This window comes from Dufourea novaeangliae, unplaced genomic scaffold (assembly GCF_001272555.1).
Source record: "Dufourea novaeangliae isolate 0120121106 unplaced genomic scaffold, ASM127255v1 scaffold165, whole genome shotgun sequence".
In the NCBI taxonomy this organism is placed as follows: Eukaryota; Metazoa; Arthropoda; class Insecta; order Hymenoptera; family Halictidae; genus Dufourea; species Dufourea novaeangliae.
In genome coordinates this window covers 214,636-222,985 of record NW_015374045.1, presented here as the reverse complement: position 1 = coordinate 222,985, position 8,350 = coordinate 214,636, and the positions used below count along the sequence as shown (strand labels likewise).

Below are 8,350 nucleotides of genomic sequence, written 5' to 3'. Positions count from 1 at the left end.
AAAAAAAAAAAAAAAAAAAAAAAAAAGAAAACGATTGCCTATTGAATTTTTGAAACTACTTCGAAGTTCTCGGCTGCGGTATAGCTTCCTAGTCGATGTGAAGAAGCGCGGCGGCGGTGGCCTGATGAAGGTCAAGACCGGGGAAGTTCAGATCGTTTTCATTATCCGTGAAGTTCGACGACCAGGAGAAGCAACACGGAGCAGCCGAGGGTTCGTTGTCAGGATAGATACCCCGAAGAAGAACTCGAAGAACCGTGGACGGACGGACGAGTACAGGAGAGTAAATGGTACCGCGGGACCAACCGTCCGATCAGGGCGTAGTGGTATTATTAGCATCGTGTAAACGTGTCTGCTGGCCGTGAAACCAGTGAAAGTATTTCATGGACGGGGCACACGGATACGGGGGACGGGACCAGAGACGCGCGTGCAGTTGTCGGGGGTTTTATCACGAACACGCGGCCGTGTTCTACGTGTTCCACGGCGCGGTTTCAGTGTGGTGAAATTCTTTCGAGACGACGACGACGACGACGACGACGGCCAAGCAGCAGCAGTACCGCAGGCGCGGCCAGATCTGGGCCTTTGTCCGCTTTGTCTGGAACCTGCGTCCTATCTGGACCCTTCTGCTGGCTGCCAGCGTGAAAGAAGGCTCTTTCTTCGTCCCTCGGCTCCTCACGGAGCCAGTCGTCTCTCGTCGTTTCGCCTTATACCCCTGGAGATCTTAGAGACCGGATCAAAAGAGAGCTTCGCAGTTCGCTCTGTACAGACGATTTTTCTTACAGGTTCGACGGGAACTCGATGTAATTGTAGTTTCATCGATTCGATATACGTTTCCTCGTTACGCGCGGTGTCTCGAAGTGATTCTCGGACAAGTTAATCCTTTTCGACGCGGTGACGCTTCTCGAACGTCGACCGACATTCCCCGGGAATGAGTCAAGACCCGATGATCATCGATTGCAATAAACGCGACGACCCGCTGGATCGGTGGAGACGACCGATCGGCCTGCTCCTTATGGTAGTATGATCTTTCGTCGGGAACGTCGAGAGAGGAGGATTGAAAATTACGAGATCGCGGTGTCCTCGTTCGTCAGTTTCCCTTTCGAATCCTCCTTATTGTTTCGCGAGCGAACCGTACAAAACGAGAGAGCGAGCGTCACGCCGCGACGATCCACGGCAGATAATTTTCAGGTACGATCCAGAGAGGGTAAACATAGACAGCTGGCACCGAGCGTGATGTTGAATGATTTTACTAAACGTTAACAGTATAACACCGGTTACACCGGCGATCTCGCGCGTTTACCTAGCGTCGAACGTGTCGAAATTCTTCGGTTTCGGAGTCACCGACAATCCTCGCGGAGGATTATTCGACGACGGTGTCGAAATACACTCCTCCTCCTCCTCCCAGGTTCTCCTTTCACTAATTGTACAAAGAGGACCGCGCGCGCGCGCGAGTATGCGACCGAAAAAAATTGATGAAACAACGAATGCGCGGTCGAAACTTTTGCGAAAGAGTACACGCAGACGGAGAGGGTTCCCCGGTGAAAGAAGCCTTCGGCCGAGGAATCGAAAAGGAAACCTGTCGAAACGTACCGGCGCGCTTCGAGTTACGAAAAACTCTCGGTACTACGAGCGTTGTCGGAACGGAGGGGCGTGTTTCTTTTCGCTCGTGGACTTCTTTCGCGAGAGAAACGGTGTCGAACGAAGGGGTTCTCGGTACGCCGTTCCCGAACGAAAAATGATTTACCGTCGAGAGAACAGAGCCCCGAGATCCCGTTCTCAAGCAACCTGTATTTTGCTTCGTGATTTAAATTCCGTACGAGTGCGATCCTCCAGGGCCTGGCGATCTCGTTCAAAGAGCCCGTCATCGAGTTATTTTCTCTCTTTTTTTTTGGCGGTACAAGACGAAACGGAGTTCGGAAACCGAGTGTGTTTCGAGCCGGATGAGGGTAAAACGTACACACAATTTACGAACGATATGGGCTACAGACGGGATTCCACAAGCCATCGATCGCGATTGATCGGTGAACGAATCGAAAAGGTCACTGGATGCTAATTCAAGGGAGGAAGATAAACATCGTTCTCTTTTACTCTCGTAACGTTGAGCCAGAAAAACGATTTCACGAGAAAGGGGAGGCAGGGGGAGAGACACGTCTCTCTGGACGATTTTTCATTGGTCCCTCGGCTCTCCTGGTCCCTCCGGCAGGGGGGAAAAGAAAGAACACGGACGAGGACCGAAGAGGGCGGAACGACTCGGGAGAGGCCCGCATATACCCGCGTACGGGACCATTGTGAACCAGACTTTCGGGTTCGACGATAAATAAAAACGAATCATAAAAGGCAACGGCGCGCGAGAGGAACGAAGAGGGACGACGAAATGGCCCGTGGAGGCACGTTCGAGACTTCTCTCCAACGGCGACAAAGGGGAGTCTGGGAGGGGAGGCTCTCGCTCTTTATGATCGAAACATTTTCTAATACATCGGCCCCCGTACCTCGAATATATATATTTCGAACAGATTAACGAGTTTCGTGTCCCCCCGACTGTATATGGGAACCAATTAATCCGTCGGGGTCAGCGGTTCTCAACTCTCGTTCCTACTTCTATTAAATAAATAAATGAATATCCAGATCGTATCAGGGATCATGGTAGCATCCTGCGAAACAGTCTCTGGTTAAACCAGATTGCGTAAAAGTTCTCGAAATCATCGTCCTATCATTTTCGAACGTTTCGTTCCTCGTCGGGAAACGTCACTCGCTCGAACACGACGGAAAGAGTTGCCCAACATGTACCAAGCTGGAGAAAGAAACATGTGAAACGGTGACGAAAGCGCCGTTCCTGATAAGTTCGTTCCGGCGCAACCGTCTTCGGAACGTGTGTCACTGCGCTCTCTCCTCTCTCTCTTTCCCCCGCGGTTTTCCCTTCTTACACACGTTCGTCTTTCACCGGAGACGAAAACACTCCTCTCGGAATGGTCAAGATGCCTGGCCACTGTCGCGGGAAACTCCGTCTCAAAGGACCACCTTCCCCTTCTCTTTCTGGAGACGCGCCCAGGCCACCGTTCGACTTTTACAAAGCTACCAATAGGATGGGATCTCACGATCTTCGGGGCGTCGCGTTCCTAGGCGTACATATATGTCCACGTCAAGATTCACGTATGAACAGAGAGCGTTGTTATTGTTGTTGTTCGCACCTAATCGTGTACGCAAAAGTCCGCAGCGCACCGTTCCATTCGCACGGGAAAATGTCAATTTGCGAAGCGCGGCGCTATCGCTCGGTTGCGCAATACGCTCCCGCGCACCGCCGCTCTTCGGCCCCGAGTATCGACGTTTGCCTCCCCGACCGACCGACTTCCTCTCTGTGGAAATGATTCTGTTTATATTCCGCCCGGTGATCTTTCCGAAAACGAAAAGAGATATTCTCGCGAGACACTCTCGTTTCGTCTACCGAAAGAGGGGAAATTCTATTGGCGTTCACGTGTGATATCGAAGACCACCGATCGACACAACGGGTTCAATTTCACGGGACATTTAGTGTGTCATGGAATTTCTGAAAGTGACGTCTAAAAACGGTACCATCCACGATTAAAAAGAAAAGTAAATGTTTTAGAAATGATCGTGAATATAATTCCGATAGAATAAAGAAGCTTTAGGATCAACGGGGAGAGCAGCGTTCTGGAAGCAGGCAATTCCAATCGCGTTAACGAACGCCTGGAAACGAAGCAGACTTTCGACGGCTCCGTGACGATCGACTACAAAGGCCTTTGTACGATTTCGTGGCGCAAGGAACGCAGAACGCGCGCGCCGGGGGTATCGGTCAGAGCCCTCTGCGTAAACGGCTTTATCGTGAGCGGGCGATATATACGACGATAAAACGCGTATCGAGAGACTCTCCCGATGTAATTCGCCGTTCGTATTTTTTTTCCCCCCCTGACACCAGTGTTTGTGTTGCAAGCGAGACTCCGTCCTCTCTATTCTGACCAACAGATTTTTGCACGCATTGTTCAGCGCGTGGTAAGAGATCGAGGCTTTTACACGCGTCGATTGGTCCGATGGAGAACGCGTACACACGTTCACAGGCTGGTTTCGTATCGGAGAAAGGGTCGGAAAAGTGACTTTAATTCACGAACATACACACGCGAAAGAAATGGTTTTGTAACGCTACAGTGGAATAAATACGTAAGCTGTCGTCGTATCGCGCACACCGATACAGAGAGACCCTGTAAAAGGCTTCCTGGTTCGCGAAAAGAAGAGAAAGAGAAGAAAAAAAAGCGACACGGGCGGCGGCGCTCTCGGGGCCACGAGAGCCCGGTGTAATTCGTGAAGTGTTGTAATAATCGAGCGCACGCGGCAAAGGAGGTGTGTGGCAACGCGAAGTCGCGCGAGTTTCACAAATGGGTCAGTCGCCGCCACCGCCGCCGACAGTGGCAGCCGTGCGCGCGCGCGCGTTCCACGCTGTTTCGCATACGTTTGGAAATATATATTTATCGTCGCTTACGAAAAAGCCTCTCTCTCCCTCTCTCCGCCGCCCTTTGCGTCCAGCACGCGCGATGAATTTTTAAGAACCCTCGTCGTCGTTCTCGTCACGAGTCGAAAAAAAAAAAAATTATTCCTCGGGCAACGTAAGTATGTATATGGTACCCAGAGAAATTCGTTCGTACGTAAAGTAGGTCGCTGCCGTACACAGCCCTTCAACTTTTCGAGACGTCCGAATAGTCTTTCTCTCTCCCTCTGTCTCTCTGGCGGCTCGAGTAATCTCTTATCCGGGGAGAGGAACGAAGATTTCCTCGGCGTGGTCGTGCAACTAGGTCCGTGGGGGAGACCTAGATCGTGGCCAAGAGGCCACCCACCAGAAAGTCAACGAGCGCGTTCGTGTGTTCGCGTTTCCTCGACGCATCCCGCGCGCTCGACGCTCGCGGTGAACTTCTAGACCCCTGTACATACGTATATACACACGAAGAACTAGTTCAGTCGATATTCCCGCTTCGACGCGGGGACCCGCGACGCAGAGACGACTTTATCGGGGCAGCATCTGGCCGCGCGCACTGGGTCACCACCGAGAGAAAAGAAAAAAAAAGGAAGAAACTCGTGACGGAACAGACGACGTATCCACACGATCACGCGAGTGGGAATCGAGCAGTTCTGCACAACGCTACCGACGATCCCGTATCGAGCTGAGCAAAACAACTGTAGGAGGAAAGGGGGGGGGGAATTTATCGTCAACCGCGTCGTTTCGTTTGCCACCAACCGAGCGATTGTATTTAAATTCGCCCAGAATTGCCGCCATTTGTTCGGAACCGGAAGACCGTTTCGGCGCCAATGGATCGATAAATTTTCGCCGGATCGAAGAGACTCGGAACGTGTCATTCGCTGAGCGTTACGTAAAATCTATTCGCGGAAAATCCGAGCAGGAGCTTGCGCGCGCGCACGCATTTCAAGAGCTCGCCGGGACCGAAAAAAGAAACGGGAAAGAGAGTAAAAGGAGGATGATACAAGTCTGCGCGTCGCTGAGGAGCCTACCATTTCAGAGGCCCTGGTTCTCTCCCCTTTCTTTCTCTCTCTCGAGCCTTCTAAACGACAGACCAAGAAGGTCCACACAGCTTCCAATTAGGGCTCGTTAGGAATGCGCTTCGGGATCCCTCATTGGTCGTAAAGCTCGCGAGATAACGGCTACGAGGCTGGTCGCTGCTTCGTGTCTTTCGACGTTCCTCGCGAACAGTTTCGTCGAATTTTCTTCTCGAGGGCACTGATCCACGCACCGACGAGAACGTAGTGTGGAACGTCGAACGATTCCGCGGGTGAACCACGAAGAGAGTGAGAGAACTCGAGGTCGAAAGCACACTAGGCGAGAGACCCAGGGTGCTCAAAGCGATAGAAACGATGGAAACGCTGAGCAGGAATTCGTTTTTCTTAGGCTACGAGTCTGTAAAAGAAATCGACACCCCCCCCCTCAGTTAGCACGGAAATCCTTAGAGAAGGTGGGAAAAATAAAGAAGCGGCTCGTTGCGGACACGTCAGGCCGTTAATTAAATTAGCCTCTCGCCGGGACGACGGTTCGGTTCTCGGAGTGGCGCGCAATTAACGCGAACCCCAGGACGAGGGGCTGACTTTAATTAACCGGCGGCTGGGTTGAGACCTTAACGAACGTTACTCGGGCACGATGTAGGATATTGTGTCAGGAATTATGTCATTAATAAGTCGCCGGCCCGTTGCGGGGAGGGAAGAGGGGATGATGAGCCCGAGGGCAAAAAAGACAAAACAAAATCGTGTATGCTCCGTTTAACACCACTTTATGAAAGTTGAATGAAACATACGCTTGTTAAAAGTGACTCGAGGAGAAGGGACTATACTGTGTAACCGTGTACCGTTTCCTCTATTCTGTGTTCTCACCGGAGCGAACCCCGGAGGTTTGCTCCGAAACCGGTGTCGTTCGTACTTCACGGTACACCCTGTGCATGGAAATCGTTAAACGTGTTTTACGATCGTTCCTGGAACGATGAACCCTCGGAAAGGCTGTCCTCTCCGCCGGCGATGAAACGAAACGAAGAAATATCCTTCTTCGTTCCTTATCGTCCAGCCTCGCCGTATGTCGAGACGACGATTGCTAGAGGGAGAGAAAGAGAGCTCTAAGTTCAACATTTTCTTCGACTCAGCTGTTTACTCTGCGCGATCGCGAAGCAAGTGCGTGTGCGCAGCAGCCTTTTGTAAATAATTAGCTTCGTTCAAGGCCGAAGCCCCGACGACGGTGGTAACAGGGTTCTCCACTTTGCTTCGCAGCCTCGGGTGTTTGCGCTTTGCGAAATCCTTTGTCTCTCCCCGGCGGAGTCGAGGCGAAGAAGAGTCTCAGTCTCGGAAACTCTCTCTCTATCCCTCTCGACGGGAGGGAATTACGCAACGGTTTCGAAAATCCAGCGCTGTGCGTTTCCACGTCGACGGGCAACAACGGAAGGCGAGTGTCGAGCCTCGGCTCTGTTTAAGCACCACGGTGCGTTCCGTGGAGACTGTTCGTGGAACGGGAAGAAGGAAACGAGGGGACGTGAAAAGCGCGAGAAGAAGCACCCAGAGATAGGGAGAGCAAAGGGGAGTGGCAACGGAGTGAGAAAAGAAAAAAGAAATGAAAATTCGTAAAGACGCGTCGAGAGAAAGAAAGAAGAGAGTTAAAGCATGTCGGTGGACGGGAAAGAGAGAGAAAGATGGCCGGAGGGAGAGTGTGCCTCGTGCACGTTAATTAAAAGTGCTGCAAAGGAAGTAGCCAACTAAGAAGGGCGAGGCTGAATGAAAACAGCTGCTGCTCGATGACGACACGGTCTAAGAGCGCGCTCGGCTTTGACTAAACCTGCTTCGAACGCGAGGCGACCGCCGTTAGCGCCGCTATTTTCGCGCATAAATATAAACGGACGCCCACCCAGCTACCGCATCCTCCACTCCTTCCTCTCTCTAATCGTTTTCTCCCCCCCCCCTTCGCCCGCCACATGTATCACACACTGTCTCTCAATTCGATTTCCTGCTCGATGGAAATAATTCGAGAGATAGAGACTAAACTGCGTTCTGACCGAGATTCGTGTCGACGAGCTTACGGTGGAATTCTAATCTTACTACAAATTCAGTTTCGAAAGTTACAGAACACGTTTACAGAGCGCGCGCGCAGTTTCCAGACGGTGAAAATTCCGAATCGTCGGTTCTCCAGCTCCGTCTTACAAGGTTCCGATTAGGAGATTCGAAAGTTCAAATTTCATTTCGATGTCCATGAGTTTACCGGAGCGGTGTATGTTCGTGACGATTGGGAAAGGGCACGGGATACAATTTTTTATGTTGGAATACCGTCGTAACCTCGGTCGATTGCCGAGGGTCCTCGCGCGTCCCGCTCGCAAATACCGAGTGTGTATTCCCGTCACGGTGGCATGGAATTGCGTTTACGAACGTGACCGAATTTCGATTGCGTCCACGACGACGGCGACGACGACCGAAAGCTGCATACGCCGGCGATCGCGGTAAAATCTGCGACGACGGTTGGGCTCGTTAATGGCCGCGGATCGTTGATAAATCAGCCGTCGACGAGCGTTAAGTGGACAACGATGTGAAGCGAGTTGGTTCAATCGTTTCTCGATGGCTGAAGCACCACGGTTCTCCAGTGACGGGAGAGGCCTTCGACGACAAAGAGGAAGCCGCCGCCGATCGCCACGCGTCGATACACTCCGAACCACAACGTCCGAACGCGTTATCGAGCGCCTTCGACGCGTTCAGGCCCACGATCTCGCGCGAAGCAGCTCGCTGAAAGTGTTTCCAGTCCCATATTAAAGTAACTCATAGTCGGAGACCCAGAGTGAGAAGGAATACTAGACGGGGAGAGGATCGGAGG

At 51.9% G+C, this 8,350-nt stretch overlaps 1 protein-coding gene across 5 annotated transcripts in view; it reads right to left on the bottom strand.

The window, feature by feature from the left end:
* Positions 1-8,350, bottom strand: part of LOC107189637 (protein gustavus) — a 168,502-nt gene that overhangs the window by 20,069 nt on the left and 140,083 nt on the right. The gene's annotated exons all lie outside the window — the stretch shown is intronic.